The 22065-nt window shown below is 33.1% G+C and overlaps 1 protein-coding gene across 9 annotated transcripts in view; it reads left to right on the top strand.

Moving 5' to 3' along the window:
- The window catches only part of LOC135224670 (calbindin-32-like), a 259533-nt gene that overhangs the window by 7199 nt on the left and 230269 nt on the right, over window positions 1–22065 (top strand). For all 9 annotated transcript variants that reach the window (XM_064263898.1, XM_064263899.1, XM_064263900.1 and 6 more), the window contains exon 3: window positions 10312–10357. The gene's annotated coding sequence lies outside the window, so the exon portion shown is untranslated. The remainder of the gene's footprint in view (window positions 1–10311; window positions 10358–22065) is intronic.

Here is a 22065-nt window from a genome sequence, read left to right as displayed (position 1 = left end):
GATTATTTTGCAATAAGATACGCGGTGATTATTAATTATATTACAGTGGAGATATGCGGTGATTATCAGTTAAATTACAGTGGAGATGTGCTTTGATTATCAGAGATTATTTTGCAATAAGATACGTGGTGATTATCAGTTATATTACAGTGGATATATGCTTTGGTTATCAGAGACGGTGATTAGTAGTTATATAATAGTGGAGAGACGCTTTGATTATCAGAGATTATTTTGCAATAGGTTATACGGTGATTATCAGTTATATTGCAGTAGAGATACACTTTGATTATCAGTGTTATTTAGAATAAGATATGCGGTGATTATCAGTTCTGATACATTGGAGATACGCTTTGATTATGAGAGATTATTTTGCAATAAAGTACGCGGTGATTATCAATTATAATACATTGGAGGTACGCTTTGATTACGAGAGATTATTTTGCAATAAGATAAGCGGTGATTATCAGTTATGATACATTGGAGATACGCTTTGATTATGAGAGATTATTTTGCAATAAGATAGGCGGTGATTATCAGTTATAATACATTGGAGGTACGCTTTGATTATCAGAGATTATTTCGCAATAAGATATGCGGTGATTATCAGTTATGATACATTGGAGATACGCTTTGATTATGAGAGATTATTTTGCAATAAAGTACGCGGTGATTATCAATTATAATACATTGGAGGTACGCTTTGATTATGAGAAATTATTTTGCAATAAGATAAGCGGTAATTATCAGTTATGATACATTGGAGATACGCTTTGATTATGAGAGATTATTTTGCAATAAAGTACGCGGTGATTATCAGTTATAATACATTGGAGGTACGCTTTGGTTATCAGAGATTATTTTGCAATAAGATATGCGGTGACTATCAGTTATATTTCAGTGGAGATAAATGGTATTCAGCAGTTATCTTTCAATAAGAGATGTACGCGGTTACCATAGATATATGATGGTTATCAGTATGATTTTGCGTAGAGATATATGTATATTATATCAAATATCTTGCAATAGAGATATATATGGCATTATCACTATAATATTTTGCAATAGAGATTAATGTTGATTGTCAAGTATCTTGCAATGATGTTTGGTATTATTAGTATTATTTAGCCACATGTGGTAATTAGCATTCTTACTTTGCAATATATATGTATATATATATATATATATATATATATATATATATATATATATATATATATATATAGTGACAAACGCATTTTCTATCATATTTATTTCAAGTAGTTACTTCGGCTCTTTTGAGACTTTATCAGTTTGTTTACATTAAAAAGATGAACAGGAGAGAGAGAGAGAGAGAAATAAGAGGCGAGATAATGGAGGAACAAGAAAACACGAAAATGAACGGATAATAAAAAAAAAGGGGGTGCTCATTGACACCGCTTCGCAAAACATGGAAGGTTATGAGGTCGTGAAAACAGAAAGAGGATGGGGTGCCCGCTTTCGAAAGTTTGGCAGCATTGTTGTCTTAGATTTAGCTGACGTTATGCCAGCAGCACGGGCTCTTGCTCATAGCAACCGCGGGAAAGAACTTCCTGTAAATATTCCAGAGTAACGTCAGCAAGAAACCCGTCTTGAGATAGGGATGATGTGCAAATGTGCATGTCATTTGCTTCTGCGTAATTTCCGTTTGCATAACTACGTATAATCACTTTAATTCTCTCTCTCTCTCTCTCTCTCTCTTGAGTAGCCATTTTGCTTGGTGAGACGTTCCCGCGCACAGTCTGATTAATCAACAGATATCATGTGTTTAACATACGTCTAGAATTTGAGTATCTAGAAGTGTTCGTGAACTGTCGGTGATAAGATTAGTGTGAAAATAGTAGGATAAAGCGTCTACTAAGTTAGTTCAACGAGTGAAATACTGTAAATCAGATCATGATGGCAGTAAGTTCCAACTGTGGTAAGAAATGGTGAAATTTTGCGTGTCTGGCAGATTCGCAATACGATGAGGTAGCAGGAAGGGAGCTGGCATTTCTCATCTGTGAGATCAACATCAGCCCTAACCAAAAAGATACAAAAGCATTCATAGACATATCAGAAGGATACGATCCTTCAAACTGGAACAAATCAACAGAAAATATCTTGAAAATAATTGAAGAAGTTCCAAATAAAATCTAAGTGGTCACGAGACTCATAAAGAAAATTTACATCAATCAACATATTCCGACAAAGAAAATGAATAAGGTGAACATTGTGAATATCCTAATTGATGCAATAGGAAAAAGAATGCCAAAAGTATGCAAACTGTGTAAGGTGTGGTATAGCATAGTTAATCCACAAAACCTGATCAGAAAATGTTCTGCATGCAACGTTTCGATGCATCATCAATGTGCTGAAGTAATGCAAGATATGAGAAAGGATACCAGAATATTTTGCTCAACATGTCTATCATGGATAGACAATGTTGTTAAATCAAGACTGAATTTACAAATAGTTGAGGATGAAGAGGAAGAGGAAGAAGATGAGGAAAACGGAAGAGAAGTAAACAAAACTGAAATGACAGAAAAAAATAAGGAAAACAAAGAACAAGATAAAAGTATGGATGCTGAGATACTCATTGATACTACATATGAGGCAATCAAGCAGCATACATACGAAGAAATAAATTACGACATCACAACACAAAAGAAAATCCCAAAAAGGCTCTACCCAAATCTGCACACTGATGGGAAAGTGGAAAAAATAGACGAGAAAGACAAAGTCTGCAGCCTTTTGAAAAGAGGGAATTGCAGATTCGGAGAAAGATGTTACTACAAAAATCCCAAGGTATGTCACAACTATGAAATCTATGGTAAATGTGCATACCTAGATGGCTATGAGGATGAGTGCAGAGATCTACATCCAAAAATATGCAAAAACCTAAAAGAAGGAAAAGGATGTAAGTCCGACAAAAATTGTAAATATATGCACCCTGTAGCCAGGAATCAAAATAAAATAAATTATCAGTCAAATAATAAAATACAAAATAAGAAAGAAACAAATAAAGAGAGGAACAAAGATTATGTGAAGGAAAAAAGCAAGCCATCACCGCGATATGGAGTGTCAGCAAAAAATTTCCAAGCATCAGCTCCAAGATACAGCTCAAGAGATAAGAACTGTATTTATGATTCAAGAGGATGTTGCAGATATAGAGAAAATTGCAGATTCAGACACAAAATGAATAATTATGATGAAGGAAGATCAAATATTGTGGAAGAGTTGGATTTTTTAATGTCAGAATTTCTGGAAATGAAGAAAAGAACAACATACCAGAACAGGAAAGAGACGTGGGAAAGTCCTTATTATTACCCATATTAAATGAAGGAGAAAACGCGCAAACCATCATTGTGATGAATGTGCAGGGTTTAGTTACGAGTAACTCAAAAAGAAAAATAAAGTACTTTGAAAAACTAACCCAAATTGAAAAGAAAATAGATATAATAATTATAAGTGAAACCTGGTATTCCCAAGAGTCTGAGAATGACGATCAAATAAAAGGGTTCCAAACTTATAGATCAGATAGAAAAAATAGGAATCAAGGGGGAACTGCGATATATGGGAAAGACAAAAAACAAGGAAAAATATATGAGAAATATAGTAACTCAGAATGTGAACTAATAGCAGTAGAATTTGAATCTGAAAAATTAATGAACATAGTAATATATAGACCCCCTAATACTAAAGAGTTTGACACAATAATAGAAAAATTGGATGATATATGTAGAAATCACAAGAACTGGAGTATTTTCCTATCCGGAGACTTTAACTTTCCTTTCGTAGACTGGAAAGAACGAATAGGAGATTGCGGTTGTATTTATACATATAAAAAAGAGAGTAATAGTAGTGCAGAAGATAAGAGGCTATCCGAAAAGCTATTAGATATACTACTAGAATACAGCATTCAGCAAATAAATCACCTGCCAATAAGAAAGGAAAAAACTTTAGACCTAGTATTTGTGAACTAGGTGAATTATGTAAAAGAAATAATAGTTTATAATGCGAGTATTTCAGACCATAATGTCATAGAATTAACAGTCCATTCCAAAGCAAGTGAAAACAGAGATAAGCAAGAAATGAAAAAGTGGAAGAATATGGAAAATACAACTTCTACAGTAAAAATATAAAATGGTCAGAAATAAATGAAGAATTAAACAAAGATTGGGATAACATTTTCGTAAGTGATGATATAAAGGTAAATACGGAGATATATAAAAAATATTATAGATAATAGTGGATAAATATATACCGAAGAAAAGTAAACATCAGTCATGCATACCAAGAGACAGAAGGATCTTGTTCCAGAACATCAGAAAGTGGAAAAAAGGTCTTGCAAAAGAAAAAAATGCATGGAAAGTGATCGAACTAAAAAGTAAGATAGAAAATGCAGAACAAAAGATTATACAATCAAAAGAAAATGAAAAACGGGACTTGGAAGAAAAAACCCTAGTAAATATCAAGCAAAACCTCAAACTATTATACTCATATGCGAAAAAGATGAATAAAAGAAGAATAGAAATAGGCCCTCTAAGAATTGAAGGGAGATTAAGGAATGAAAAAAAGGAAATATGCAACATATTGGCAGAACGATATAAGAGAGAATTCACCCTTAGAATTGATAATGAAGATAATGATATAGAAGTAAGGGATGAAAACAGTGAATATTTAGCAGACATAGATATTAATGAAGCTGATATTGTGCAGGCTATTAATGAAATTAAAAATGGAGCTGCAGCAGGGCCTGATGGTGTCCCTGCTATTTTGTGAAAGAAAGTAGTTCATTCTATCGCAAAGGCACTTGCAATATTATTAAGACAAAGTATAGATACAGGCAAGATTTATGATGAGCACAAATTAGCATATATTACCCCTACTTTCAAAAGTGGATCAAGACTAGAGGCAAGTAATTATAGGCCTGTGAGTCTAACGTCACATATTATGAAAGTGTATGATAGGGTAATGAAGAAAAATATTATGAAAAATTTAATAAAAAATTATTTGTTTAATATAGGACAACATGGTTTCGTACCCGGAAAAAGTACACAAACCCAACTGTTAGTCCACCGTGAGAACATATACAAAAATATGAAAAGCTGAAATGAAACAGATGTGGTTTATCTACACTTTGCAAAAGCTTTTGACAAGGTAGATCATAATATATTAGTGAAGAAAATTAGAAAACATAATATAATGGATAAAGTAGGAAGATGGTTAAAAGAATTTTTACACAACAGAAAACAGATAGTTATTGCAAACGATGAGAAATCGGATGAAGCTAAGGTAATATCCGGTGTGCCACAAGTAACGGTGCTAGCTGCAATACTGTTTGTTATTATGATTGCAGACATAGACAGTAATGTTAAGGACTCGGTAGTGAGTAGTTTTGCCGATGACACAAGAATAAGTAGAGAAATTACTTGTGATGAAGATAGGAACGCGCTACAAAGAGACCTTAACAAAGTATATGATTGGGCAGAGGTAAAAAGGATGGTATTTAACTCTGATAAATTTGAATCAATAAATTACGGAGACAGAGAAGAAAAGCTATATGTATATAGGGGACCTAATAATGAGACAATCACAAATAAGGAAGCAGTTAAAGACCTTGGTGTGATGATGGATAGGAACATGTTATGCAATGATCAAATAGCAATTCGACTGGCAAAATGTAAAGCAAAAATGGGAATGTTGTTACGGCACTTCAAAACAAGAAAAGCTGAACACATGATTATGCTTTATAAAACATATGTTCGTAGTCCACTTGAATATTGCGATATGATATGGTACCCACAATATCAAAAGGATGTTGCACAAATAGAGTGTACAAAGGTCCTTTACAGCTAGAATAGAAAAAGTTAAGGATCTTGACTACTGGGAAAGACTACAATCCTTAAAATTATATAGTCTAGAAAGGAGAAGAGAACGCTACATGATAATTCAGGCATGGAAACAGATAGAAGGAATAGCCGAAAACATCATGGAGCTAAAAATATCAGAAAGAGCAAGCAAAGGTAGATTAATAGTGCCCAAAACTATACCAGGAAAAATAAGGAGTGTACACAGGACATTAATCCACTTCGCACCAGCATCGATAATGCAGCGTCTATTCAATGCGCTGCCAGCTCATCTGAGGAATATGTCAGGAGTGAGAATAGATGTGTTTAAGAATAAGCTCGACAAATATTTAAACTGCATCCCAGACCATCCAAGATTGGAAGATGCAAAATATACCGGAAGATGTACTAGCAACTCTCTGGTAGACATTAGAGGTGCCTCACACTGAGGGACCTGGGGCAACCCGAACAAGATGTAAGGTCTGTAAGGTCTCTCTCTCTCTCTCTCTCTCTCTCTCTCTCTCTCTCTGGGACGCATAATAATTCATCCTCTTTGGGTCGGTTGAAATCATGTGGGCTTTCCAAGGGAAATTCAAAACAATTGTAAATTCTCTCTCTCTCTCTCTCTCTCTCTCTCTCTCTCTCTCTCTCTCTCTCTCTCGGGACTCATAATTCATTCGGATATTCTGTCAGATGAAAGCATCAAGGCTTTCCAAATGAATCTCTCTCTCTCTCTCTCTCTCTCTCTCTCTTCTGGGACTCATAATTCATTCTTCTTCTGTTAGTTGAAATGAGCTAAACTTTCCAAGGAAACTTCAAAACAATTGTGACATTTGCAAGAGACGCATCTCCTTCTAGTTAGCAATTTTGGCAAAGCACGTGAAACTTTCAGAATACTCTATCAAACTTTCAGAATTCTCTATCATACTTTCAGAACACGGTATCAAACTTTCAGAATATTCTACTTAACTTTCAGAATACTCTTTGAAGCTTTCAGAATACTTTATCAAACTTTCAGAGTTCTGTATGAAACTTTCATAACTCTCTATCAGACTTTCAGAATTGTATATGAAACTCAGAATACTCTATCAGACTTTCAGAATTCTCTATGAAACTTTCAGAATATTCTATTCAGAAATCTCTATCAGACTATCAGAATTCTATACTAAACTTTCAGAATACTCTACAATTTTCAGAATTCTCTACCAGACTTTCAGAATTCTGTATGAAACTTTCAGAATACTCTATCAAACTTCCAGAATTCTCTACTAAACTCTCAGAATTCTATATGAAACTTTCAGAATACTCTATCAAGCTTTCAGAATACTCTATCAGACTTTCAGAATACTCTATGAAACTTTCATTATACGCTATGAAACTTTCAGAATTCACTATCAAATTTTTAGAATTCTCTACTGAACTTTCAGAATACTCTATCAGACTTTCATAATACTCTATCAAACTTTCAGAATACTCTATGAAACTTTCAGAATTGTCTATGAAACTTTCAGAATACTCTACTGAACTTTCAGAATACTCTATGAAATTTTCAGAAAACTCTATGAAACAAGCTTTCGAATGCTCTACTAAACTTACAGAATTCCCCATGAAACTTTCAGAGTACTCTATCAGACTTTCAGAATTCTCGTTGAAACTTTCAGAATTCTCCATAAAACCCGGAATTGAGACAAATACGACCAAGCTGTAGACGGCGATGTGTAATTGATCATTGAGAAACCGTCGTTTAATTAAGGACTTTCAACAAAGATTCCCACTCCGTGGGGGGGTTAGTGCCATCAGTGCACCTCTCGTGGGGCACTGTAGGCACTACTTAAAGTTCTCCGCAGCGTCCCCTCGGCCCCTAGCTACAACCTCTTCCATTTCTTTGACTGCACCTCCGTATATATTCTAATTTTGCCATCAGACTTTCCATCCACTCTAACAATTGTTTCATTGTGCACCTGCGAGGTTTGCCTCCTGGTACACCTTTTGGACCTTCTAACTGTCAATTTAGCTTTCGGGGCTGAATGTCCTCATATGTCCCAGCGCTTGGCCTTTGACCTAGTCCTGTATTCCGAATACAGAGATTTTCTTCGTAATCGATCATTGGGAATAATCATACAGGGAGCGAATGATATTCTTATCAAGGCGCATATAAAGTTTTCCTTATTTTAGTACTGTACAGAGGTTAACAATTGTTGTTACAGTGTTATTCTTATCAGTTAAGTCTTCTAGATTTATATGGTTGTTAGCATTATTTCAGTATAGATGGTAGCCATTTTGAAAAGACTGTTCAGACTGTTTACAATATACAAAGGTTTGGATTGTTCATTTTTTTTTTACTTAAGAAACATGTTTCCTCCTTAAATAGTGTCCAATAACATATATTATTTATCTCTACGGATATAAACTCACAAACAATCTATATTTACTTACAATATAAGTAAATCTAGATTGTTGCCAAGTTTATACAAGTAGAGATAAATAATATATGTTATTGGAAACTATAGAAGGAGGAAACCTGATTCTTTGATAAAAAAAAAATCAACAATCCAAATCTGTGTATATTGACTATCTTCCCCAACGCCTGGGTTGTAAAAGTAAATAAGTATGCTTTACAGAAAATTTTACTTTGATGAAAAGTGTCCTCTTGGTACAATATTATTAATAATTTATTTTTATAATTGATATCTCATCTTGATATATTTCCTTTTACCTCCTCTTACTATTTCCTCATAAACACCAAAATATTCTTTGGCAGCTTGAATTTTAGTAGTAGTAGTAGTAGTAGTAGTAGTAGTAGTAGTAGTAGTAGTAGTAGTAGTAATAATGATAATAATAATGATAATAATAATAATAAGACCCCTCGTGGTGGCTTTGTTTCATATGAATAGATTTCATATTACTGAATAATGATAATGATAATATTTTATTTTCATCAGAGGAGGTCACGTTATTTAATTTAGATATAGTTTTCCAACAGGCATTATTAAAAGCATAACTTTGGACTGAATGAAATATTTCGACATGACGAAAAATGGTGAAATAAAATTGAAAACAAATATAGATACTTTATATGTATTTATTATTTATTTTTTAACGCGCGGAAACTCTCTTCTGGAATATATGGCATAGATGCAGGAATTTATTTTCAGTAGTTTGGAAAACCTACTTTTTATGTTGTTATTATTATTATTATTATTATTATTATTACTTATGATTATTATTATTATATTATTTAATTAATTATTTTTTATATTATTATTATTCAGACGTGAAACCTATTCATATATTAACAACCCACCTTACTTATATTATTATTATTATTATTATTATTATTATTATTATTATTATTATTATTATTATTCAAGTGAACCCTATTCATATGGAACAAGCCCAACCACAGGGGCCATTGACTTGACATTCAAGCTTCCAAAGTATATTATGGTGTTCAATTAAAAAAAGAAGTAAGAAAAAGTAATGGGAAATACAGAAAGAAGAGATAATTTATGAGAATATTTAAAAGAAATATTTTTTAACATTTCAAGTTTTTCTCTGGCTTCCTTGGGATATGAAGAAATGGAAGTTTTCTTTACTGTATTTTGATTTTGTCAATTTTAAGTAATTTGTAAGTAAGACAGCTCGACCCTTAAGTAAAGGTGGGCCAGAAATGTTAGGAGACGTGCATGCTTGATGTGTGTAGTGGACTCCGAGTCATCCCAGAATGAATTATACTAGATCAAACAACCCTACTTGGCAGAAAGGTCTGCCACAAAGAGTTCGCCCCGTGTAACGAAAAGTATTTTGCGTTATGGGACTTTTAACAAGTCTTATATACAGGAAATTCCTCTCTCTCTCTCTCTCTCTCCCTCAGGTAAACGCTCTGTTTTGCCTAGCTATGAAAATTACATTCTCTCTCTCTCTCTCTGTCTCTCTCTCAGGTAAACGCCCTGTTTTGCCTAACTTTAAAACTTACATCTCTCTCTCTCTGTGTGAAAATCATCTTTCTCTCTCTCTGTGAAAATCATCTCTCTCTCCTCTCTCTCTCTCTCTCTCTCTCTCTCTCTCTCTCTCTCTCATGGTGCCCTCCTTACTTTGGGTGCTAAATTGAAGTCATACATACACATATATGTATGTATGTATGTTTATATAAATATGTGTATCTATACGTACATATATATATATATATATATATATATATATATATATATATATATACATGTATATATATATATATATAATATATATATATATATATATATATATATATCTATATATATATATATATATATATATGTGTGTGTGATCAAGTTATTGTGGCATCACATTTGCACAAGGATGAAAGATTTTCCAGCAACTTGCCATCAATTAAATAAACACTGCCAGATCTGTCTTATGTTAATTAATCGAAATTTCCTTCTTACAATTTTGAATTGATAATTATGTTCCCTCTCTTTTTTTCCAGGTACGCATCTCCTGCTCTCTCATTAGGGTCTCGCTAAATTAATCAGGTAAGAGTTTTATCTCTTAAGATGCACTGTTCAAATGGTTTTTGGTTTAAAAAAAAATCATGAATTGTTATCGATTGCTGCTTCCAGTTACACTCAACATATGTCAGTCATAAAATCTCATTTTCATTTGCTCATATGCTACGTGTGTTATATTTTCATTTATTCATTTGGCATTTGTTGGAACGTTCGAAATCAATGTAACATATCACCGTACAGGAAATTAGAGTTAGGGATACAAATAGCCTCCTAAATCATTACGTTTAATAGTGAAGAACCAGTTTTAATCGTTCGTTTGCTGTGCGCCCTGTATTTCAGTTTATTTTTCTTTTATTAGATCATTTAAAAATATTTTGCATAAACATTGTGAGCTTACGAAAATATATTCACAGTAACGATTATCTTTACATATCGTCGTCACATTTAACAGCGAAATATGCCAAAAAGTAAGAAAATAATAATAAGTAAAAAAAAGTATATGTTGACCAAATTTATAGAAACTAATATTCTTGTAAAACATCACAATTAATGGCTAGAATGCATATATATATATATATATATATATATATATATATATATATATATATATATAATATATATATATTATATATATATGTATATATATATGTGTGTGTATGTTTATATATATGATTAATTATCACATCACCGTTATTCATATAAATTATTCGAGCCACAAATGTCCTTCAATATCTAATTCCCTTTACCTTGGAGTTAATATATTTTCATATATGTAACCGAATGGGAATCTTTTTATTTGAGAATACATTAATTCCGAGTAGAGTGAATTAGATATTAAATGACATTTGTAGTTCGAATAATATATACATATAATATATATAAAACGTATGTAGTAATTTCGTCATGGAGGGCATACTGTCTGATCCAACTCCTAACTTCACATTTGCAGAAACTAATATTCTTGTAAAACATCAGCGAAAAATGTATAAAAGTAAAAATAGTATTTAAATAAAAGTAAAACGTATGTAGTAACTTCGTCACGGAGGACATTCAGTGTCTGCTTCAACTCCTCCTAACTTATTTCCACTTCATTTTCACTCTCTGTGTCCCCCCCCCTCCCCCTTCCCCGGAACCTGCGCCTGAGCTCACCTAAAGTCTTTTCATATCCCCGCCAGCGGGAATGAAGCCTCAAAGGGGACAATTTCCACCCCCTCCCCTTCCCCCACCCCTGCAATAAAACGGTTTGTTTCGTCTTTCTTTCACACATTCATATTTTGTCCCCGGGGAGTTCCCTCTCGTGCGCCTTTCGTTGCCGGTTCACGAAAGTACGTTCGTGTTTATTTCCGAGATATATGCTACTACTTTTATAAACCCGTTTACACCGGAGAATTATTGTTTTATATCTTAACTGGATTAACATATTTATTTTTTCTTTATGGGAAGCCTCTTTCCAAAATTGCAAATGTTTCATATATCACTATAATGGGCGTTATGTCTGTCTGTCCGTCCGTCTATATGTCATTCAATCACGGCCCAACGGCTGGTCCGATGGGCATGAAACTTGGCAGGGTCATAGTGGGGACCCCTAAGATGGTTTATAATGGGGTTTCATCCTACTTCCCCCAACCCCACCCTCCGAAGGTGATGATGGTGAGAAGGGATTCCCTGAAACGGGGGCGGGTTATACCCGTAGACTTATTTACTTTACGAATTTATCATGCATAATTTTTGTTAGTTTATATGAATTCTGGCTTCTGGCATTTCTTTAGTTTACTCATCATTATCCATCTTTAACTTCTCTATTTGTCTCTTGTTACTCGCGTAAATGGCGTAGTAAGTCAGATGCTGTAATTGGATCATTATGCTTGAAGTGGGTCGACAATCATATTTTTGTCAGAGGGAAGAACCGGAATCTTAACTTTAATCTCTCAGGTTGTTGCAGCTGACGCCGAGAGATGGCGCTGTAATTGTAAATAAGAATTGAATACTTTTCGTACATTGAAATACTCGAGTCTCAGGTTTGTCAGTATGGGAGTATCGGTTCTCACGGTATCGTGAGAGTATAGTAGTGATTCTCAGTTTGCCGACCGATAGTAAGGATTCTCGACGTTCCATTCGTGTATATTATCGACAGGTTTTCGCGCTAGTCTTGTTACTCTGGAGTAAAGCCATAAATTGGTATAATTTCCCATTCACTTTCTTTTCCAGCTCTGAAGGAAAAGAAGTATGTTTAATTAGCTAGAAGCCGTAAGGGGATATATATATATATATATATATATATATATATATATATATATATATCATATGTATGTGTTTGTATATATACATACATGTATATATGCATATATTTGTGTATATATATATATATATATATATCTATATAATATATAAATACAGACAGATAGGCAGACAGATACATACATTCATACACATACACACACTGGAGCAGCAGCTCACATTGCAGAATTCTGATACCGCCTCAAAAGCAAAAGCACTCATGTCCTTCCTCGGATTCACATTTAAAAAAAAAAGCAAGAATAATCCCAAACGCATCGCATTATCGCGTGAACAATCCCCACAAAAAAAAAAGGTAAGATAATTGCACAAGCGTTCAATTAGGTCACGGTATCGATAATCAACGCGAATGTGGAATGTTAATTAAATATGAGAGTGCGATGCATTAATGCATTATCTAAATTGTGGCTGCCTATTGCTCCGAATAAGAAAAAAAAAATCTTGTTAATTGTTTTCTCATCCGCGTCGACTTTAAGTATCTGACTCTGTAATGAGCAGAGTGTTTGGCTCATTTGCATGGCTTCAGTTCGGGCTTGCGAAAGGTGGGTACATTAGGCAAGTTCTTTTATGTGGGCGGTCTTTGACGTACTCATATGGCATATTTTCTTTGGCGTATTGCTGTGACGTATTTTCATGGATTGTCAGTAACCTATTTGACACCGTATTGAATTTAATGACATATTCCTCTTCGTGTGTAATTAAATGCTCTTTACTCTTTTGTACTTAGTCTTCTACAAAGGGTCACACACACACACACACACACACACACACACACACACACACATATATTATATATATATATATATATATATTATATATATATATATATATATATATATATATATATATATATATATATATATATATATATATATATAATACAAATACATATATTTACGTATGTTTGATTTTAAGTACTTTCGTCTCATTATGTGTGTGTGTTTGGATGGCAACTTGCGTATATAGTAAATGAAATAGTTGTTTAAGAATACAATGATAGTTGGACTATAAGATTATAAGACGAATATTATTAGCAGGTAACTTAAGAAAGAATCCTAGTGGCAACGGACTGTTGACAAAGTATACTACTGTAAATATGTATACAAGGTAACGCTACAATCTCATTAGTCCATATAACGTACCGTCAAGAAGGGCAATGCTAATATGTACACACACATTTACGGGAATTAACCTCCCGTGTGGGAAAGAAACACTTTAGGTTTTTTTTCTTTACCTAACGACTTCTTTCCCTTAGTAATTTGTTTACAAGGAAAGAGTGTATCTTAGGATTTTTCTAGCGAAGTGACCCACAGTTATTAGACTATTGACTTATGGGAGAAACTCTTTGATACCAAATGCAGAAGTGTTGAAATATCAGATAAAATAGATCCCACCGTAACCCTTGTCATATTTCTCTCTCTCTCTCTCTCTCTCTCTCTCTCTCTCTCTCTCTCTCTCTCCTCTCTCTCTCTCTCTCTCTCTCTCTCTCTCTCTCTCTCTCTCCACACTGAAATGTACATATCTTCCTGACGCATTTGCATTTTCTCAAAACGTATGCATAAAGCATAGACGCCGAACTGAAGAAAAGCATTTTATATTTTAGTGATAGTCAATAACATTTACACATTATACTTCAGTATTTTTCTGTCTAACATGATGCATTTACACGGGGAGTATTATTAGAGCAAAATATGTGACTTATGAAGTATCGCGTTTGCTACTACTATATATTGATTTGCATATAGCTGGCCTTTTATTGAAAGTATTTTATTGCACAATGTTATTTTAAAGGAGGGTGAAGTCATGATGCTTTTTAGTGAGTGCAGACATCTGACGTCAGAGTTCTGAATTATTTCATCTGTCAGGACCGAAAAATAAAAATATACAGAAAATGGTTTAAAAAGGTTTACAGAATATGGATTTAAAAAATATACAGAATTTGGGTTTGAAAAATATACAGAATATGGGTTTAAAAAACAGAATATATGTTTAAAAAAGTACACAGAATATGGATTTGAAAAAATACACAGAATATGGGTTTAAAACACAGAATGTATGTTTGAAAAATTATACAGAATATGGGTTGAAAAACTCAGAATATGGGTTTTAAATATATACAGAATGTTTAAAAATACAGAATATGGGTTTTAAATATATACAGAATGTGTTTAAAAATACAGAATATGGGTTTTAAGAAATATACAGTATATGGGGGTGAAAAAATATAAAGAATATGGGTTTAAAAAACAGAATACGGGTTTAAAAAATATACAGAATATCGGTTTGAAAAAATACACAGAATAAGGGTTAAAAAACAGAATATGGGTATAAAAAAATATACAGAATATGGGGTTGAAACAATATACAGAATAAGGATTTAAAAAACATAGAATATGGGTTTTAAAAATATACAGAATATGGGTTTAAAAACATAGAATATGGGTTTTAAAAAATATACAGAATATGGGTTTAAAACAATACACAGAATAAGGGTTCAAAAAACAGAAGATGAGTTTGAAAAACAGAATATGGATTTAAAAAATATACAGAATATGGGTTTGAAAAAATACGCAGAATAAGGGTTTAAAAAACATATAGAATTTGGGTTTTAAAAAAATATACAGAATACAGATGTATCAGGTGTTTCTGCAATACATGCCGGCAAAGTTTAGGGTATAATTAATCTATTTGAGATGTCAAGCCTTTAAAAATCGAACAATAATTGGGTTTAAAAACAATCCGAACAAAAATATTGCTACATATGGAAAAGAAAATGATCCAGCTTTTTCCGAACATATTGTCATTTGATTACAGATAAAGCACCAATATCATTCATTGAAACACGGGAGCTTCAGCATCTGTAATATGAAATGAAAAGGATTTGTATCTGGCAGTAAAAACATCCTTTTGTACAGCTTCCAGTTTTGTGCGTGAGACTAAGCCTCCACTCACGGTCGTGACAGGAAATAGCTCTGTGCTGATCGCTTTGAGATCTCAGATTAATGACAGCCATGATCGTGTGTTTCAGATTCAGCCTGATCTATTTTCATCGACGAGTTTTTGTGAATTGATGCGTTCAAAAATGGTTAAAAATAACTCCTTACAAATGGCTAGAAAGAATCTGTTTATTGTAGTATTTTTTTTTATCAAAGGATTTTGTGAATTATGGCGTTCAAAAATGGTTACGAATAATAAAAAGGAATTCATTATAGATAGTTGAAAAGAATTCATTATAAATGGTTTAAAAGAATTCATTATGCGTGGTTAAAGAGAATTCATTGTAAATGGTTAAAAAGAATTAATTGTAAATGATTAACAAGAATCATAATAAATGAATATAAAGAATTCGTTATAAACTGTTAAAAGTAATTCATATGTGATGGTTAAAGATAATTCATTATAAATGGTTAACCAGAATTATAAAAGATGGTTTTAAAAAATTCATTGTAAATGGTTAAAACGAAGTCATTATGAATGGTTAAAAAGAATATTAACAAAATGGTTAAAAAGAATTATAACAAAATAGTTAAAAAGAATTCATTATGGATGGTTAAAGAGAATTCATTATAAATGGTTAGCCAGAATTATAACTAATGGTTAAAAAAATTCATTATAAATTGTTAAAAAGAAGTCAAATTATAAATGGTTTAAAAGAGTCCAATATGAATGGTTAAAAAGAATTCACTATGAATGGTTAAAAGTAATCTTAAATGGTTAAAAAAGAATTAATTGTAAATGTTTAACAAGAATTCATTATACATGAATCATAAGTGAGGTAAATAATTTCAGATGAGATCATTACCGTACTGGAATCAGTTACATAATTGAAATGCAATAATTTATTTTGGTCAAAGAAATGTCTTTCCTTCCTTCATGTATTTTCTGTATTTTTTTCTTATTCTAAACTCTGAGCCCTTATTAAAGGACAATCACGTCCTCACTCACTCCATTGGGCGTCGAGGCTTGTTGAAACCCATTGCCTCTCTTTAAGTACATCTGAGTCCCCAAATTCCCCAAATTCCCCCTCTGTACGTCCGGCAAATTGGATTTCCCAACCAAGGGGATACCTGTCGTCCTGTATTTGCCCAAAATAGAATCACTGGAAAAATTCTCGTTGGTTCGAAGCGCCTTTGTTCATTTTCCCTGTTGCTGTTGTTGTTTTTTTCTCTCTCTCTCAATAAACAGTATCAGGATTTTTATGTTTTTAAATGATCAGTCGTAGGACTTTGATGGCGTTTTGTCTCTCAATAAACAGCGGTAGGATTTTGATGTGTTTTTAAATGATCAGTCGTAGGATTTTGATGGCGTTTTGAGTGAATTATCATTCGTAGGATTTTGAAATGGTTTGACTGAGTTATCAGTCGTAGGATTTTGATGATTTAACTGTAATATTATTCGTAGGATTTTGATGTATTTTAGATGAAGATTTTGATGTTTTAACTAAATTATCAATCGTAGGATTTTGAAACGTTTTAACTGAATTGTCAGTCGTAGGATTTTGATGTTTTAACTGAATTATCAGTGGTAGTATTTTGATACATTTTAAATCAAGTATCAGTCGAGGGAATTTTATGAGATTTTTATCATCACTAGAAACATGTCATTTTCATTAATATTCAGCAATAGCTGCGCATATTAAACATACGAAAATAGACATTCGTTGTATACGAAATTCTCTTTATTTCTGTCAAAGGTACATTCTGCCGTTTTCCTAATAACAGGCGTACGAAATGATAGTAACTACAATAACACCAGTCACTAATTTTCTTATCAAAGTCAGCAAACTTTGATACCTCCTGGCATGAAGTTATGACAATACGAAAGATTAAGTGATTACAGTAATTACGGACCAGATGATACGGATATTTCGTCTTCATACAGATTACTGCTGCACAATGGAAGGTATACTGATTCATGAATGAATTATATATATATATATATATATTATATCTATATATATATATATATATATATATATATATATGTATATATATAATATATATATATATATATATATATATATATATGCTACAGTCCTTTAAATGGAAATACTATGTCTTTATAGATATCAGCTCTCTTAACCTTAAAGATATAAATAAATGCGTTTCATTAGTGGCCGTTAGTTAATCTCTTGTCACGTTATTTACACAAGGTATGATAGCTGTAAGCTCCACGTCTCCAAGCCAGAATAGCTTTGTCCACAGAATATGGACAGCCTCGAGCCAGTTTATTGAAAACTGAAATCAAGTGTTTATATATATATATATATATATATATATATATATATATATATATATATATGGGTGTGTGTATACACACATTTCTGACTCCCCAGGGGATTGAACCCCAGCCTCTTGCATGAAAGGACCAAGGCGCTACCAATTTAACCTGTGTGGGTGAACTGGTAGCGCCCTGTGCGTGTGCGTATATATATGTATATATATATATATATATATGTATATATGTATATATATATATATATAGATATAGAGAGAGAGAGAGAGAGAGAGAGAGAGAGAGAGAGAGAGAGAGCGAGCAGATGATGATAATCTACCTCCAAAACTTTTGGGGTTATCAACGATAATTATTATCGCAGAGGGGGGAAAGTTTCGCTGATCTTGCTATTATAGAAGAGTGAAACTTGCTAAACTTCGCTTCCTCGAGCAGAGGAACAATATTGCGGCTTGGAATTTTTCGAGATAATAATATTAATAATAATATCAAAAATAATAATAATATAATAATAATAATAATAATAATAATAATAATAATAATAATAATAATAATAATAATAATAATAATGATTCTGGATGGTACGTTTGTAAAGTATTGCATAGATGCAACGTAATTCTGAATTTGTTATTAATTTATTTTTATTACTACTCTTCTTTTATGTACATCAACAAAGATAGGTTAGTTCATTGACTAACTTGACTTAAATACATCATAGATAGTTCAGGGCAACTGTTATTATTTACAAATATAACAGTGTCCAAGAAAAACTATTTAATGTCAGTATATCGAAAAGATCGAGATGAGTAAAATATGTGAGAGACTTCCCAGAGTAGGGCTAATTACAACTGTAATTGCCAAAAGACGAGTGGTGAGATCTAGCAGCAGCCCCGTGGCCGAGATGAGATTTGGCAACAGCCCCGTGGCGGAAGAAACAAACACGGGCCTCAAATCACATAACTTAGACAAGTTGGATAACTTTCTTATTTAGAAGTTGTCGAGGGAGGAAATAAAGACTTACACCACTGATCCGGTGGTTGGGTTTGGCAAAAGTGACGTGTGTGAATGCGTGGATGATATATATATATATATATATACTATATATATATATATATATATATATATATATTATATATGATATATATATATATATATATATATTAATATATATATATATGTGTGTGTGTGTGTGTGTGTATATGTGTATATATATATAAATAAAAATGTATATATGTGTGTGTGTATAATATATATATAAATATATATATATATATATATATATATACTATACATACATATATATGAAATTGACAATTAACCAGACGATGGTTATAACATTACCAATGTTGTAAATATTTCGAAGGGACTATTGACAGTATTATAGAAAACAATACTATCAGATTTTCATTTTATAGGCAGGAGATAACCCCCACGAATTATGACTTGGGGACTGTTTGTATTTTCTTCGCAAACGGCAAATGATGCAACATACATATGGCTTAAAATAGCACTTCATATTCCTTATGTTCAATCTGGTAACTAATAAATAAAGCCACAAAGGCTAAATAAAAAAAATCAACAAAAATATGACCCGAGTACTTTATATATCATATCGTGTTTCGCATATTCCATTAGCTGACTGAAAAAAAAAACAAAGCCACAAAACTGATTCGTGGCAGTTTATATCTTTACTTCTTTCTGAATATTATTATTATTATTATTATTATTATTATTATTATTATTATTATTATTATTATTATTATTATTATTATTATTATTATTATTATTCAGCAGCCCATCACAGGGTCCACCGACTTGAAATTGAAACTTTCAAAGTGTATGGTGTTTATAAAAAGAAATAAAAGGGGGTAGAGAGATAATAATAATAATAATAATAATAATAATAATAATTAATAATAATAATAATAATAATCCAAAAATCAACCTCCAAACGTTTCTTATCGCCTCACGACAGCCCTGGAAGGCTGGAAATTGAAAAACGGATTCTTTCATTCCAGGTGCAGCGCAGCAAGAAAGCAGAATCAAATTCCATATTGACTCTCCATTACCCTGAGAGAGAGAGAGAGAGAGAGAGAGAGAGAGAGAGAGAGATCAAAAGTTGGCCGATTGACACAGCCCGATCGAATTGATGAAGTTGAAATATAAAAAATAGTATTAAAAGTTAATTGGAAAAAAAATTAAGTTGAAGAGAGAGAGAGAGATGAGAGATGAGAGAGAGAGAGAGAGAGAGAAGAGAGAGAGAGAGAAAATTAGGATATCTCAAGACTTCTTAGTCCAACCTCCGGTTAGACAATCCGTCAGGTGTGCTCACAATTATTTTAGGAGCAGGTTTTACTGAACATTCACAGATTCCTCCCAATGATTTTGTGTAGCATTCTTTTAAGCTGCTGTTTATGAAGTTAGTGTTCGAAAAATGGTTCGTTATAGAAAAGGAACTTGAATAAAAGGAGGAAGAGGAGAGAAAGAGAGAGAGAGATATACCATACAGCTGGCGAATAAGAAACAGTTCAATGGAATTCACGAAGTTGGGTTTTGAAGGTATTATCCATAGAGAAAAAAATTACATAAATACAAAATGAGAGAGAGAGAGAGAGAGAGAGAGAGAGAGAGAGAGAGAGAGTGAGTGGTGAGGGGGAGGGGGGGGTCAAATCATCCCCTGATGAAAAGGAAGATGATTGGATAGCCGGAGGGATCTGGTCTTTAAACACCCACACGCTCTTCCGGTCGAGTGATATGTTCTTTCATTATCCCGAAGACTTGGAAATGATTACCTGGCTCCTGTGGAAATCAAGAGAGAGAGAGAGAGAGAGAGAGAGAGAGAGAGAGAGAGAGAGAGAGATCATACTAAGTTCCAAGAAGGAACGCTTTAACGAAATTCTTGAAAATGGATTTAGAAAATTTAGTTATAGAAATGAAACTTAGGAGAGAGAGAGAGATGAGACCCAAGAGAACGAGACGATAACAAGAGACGGAAGAGATTGAGAGAACAGAGAGAGAGAGAGAGAGAGAGAGCCTACTAAGTTTCAAGAAAGCACACTTTAACAAAATTCTTGAATTTGGACTTTAAAAATTTAGTAGTTATAGAAAAGGAACTTAGGTAAAAAGAGAGAGAGAGAGAGAGAGAGAGAGAGAGAGGAGAGAGAGAGAAGAGAGAGAGAGTGCCAGTAGGACGTACATGAACGGGAGAGGAAATGACGATAGGTAGGCGACGTGGGCGTTCCCGGGAAGAAACAGGGGCGCCACTGAAGGCCGAGAAGAGTCCCTGAATAAACGATTACTTGGAAAGAGATTGCTGTGATATGGGCCGGGGGGGGGGGGGGGGTGGGGGGGGGGGAGAGCTTAAATCAGCATTTCCTTTTAATCCTCGTTTCTATTTCACTCATCATCGTTAAAAATAACTACTTGGAATAACGGTAAAAAGATTTCCTGCTTCGTGATATTTCAAAATGAATTCTTTTTTTCTCAACATTAGATCCAGAATTTTTTTATGTATACAACATGGCACCTGGGAGATCACTTAAGAATACTTGATCCGGTTAGTACATACGCTCCTGTGCCCGTCTTTTGGGGTATGAAGTATCAACTTCATCCCTGAAATCAAGGTTTGGCATCTTCAGCACTCCGTGGGAGCCCAGTGTAAGGGGCAGTGCAGGTTTTTTCTTTTTATAGAAACCCATCTCAAGATTTATAACACATTTAATACTCCAACCCACCTGAAGATTTGATAATAGATTTAATGCTACAACCCACCTGAAGATTTGGTGAAAGATTTAATACTACAGCCCACCTGAAGATTGATAACAGATTTAATTCTACAACCCACCTGAAGATTGATAACAGATTTAATGCTACAACCCACCTGAAGATTGATAACAGATTTAGTGCTACAACCCACCTGAAGATTTGGTAACATTTAATACTACAACCCACCTGAAGATTGATAACAGATTTAATTCTACAACCCACCTGAAGATTGATAACAGATTTAGTGCTACAACCCACCTGAAGGTTTGGTAACATTTAATACTACAACCCACCTGAAGATTGATAACAGATTTAATTCTACAACCCACCTGAAGATTGATAACAGATTTAGTGCTACAACCCACCTGAAGATTTGGTAACATTTTATACTACAACTCACCTGAATATTCAATAACTGATTTAATGCTACAGCCCACCTG

This window comes from Macrobrachium nipponense, chromosome 12, assembly GCF_015104395.2.
Source record: "Macrobrachium nipponense isolate FS-2020 chromosome 12, ASM1510439v2, whole genome shotgun sequence".
Lineage (NCBI taxonomy): Eukaryota > Metazoa > Arthropoda > Malacostraca > Decapoda > Palaemonidae > Macrobrachium > Macrobrachium nipponense.
Note: the sequence above shows the minus strand (reverse complement) of the source record. Positions and strands in the feature narration are given on the sequence as shown.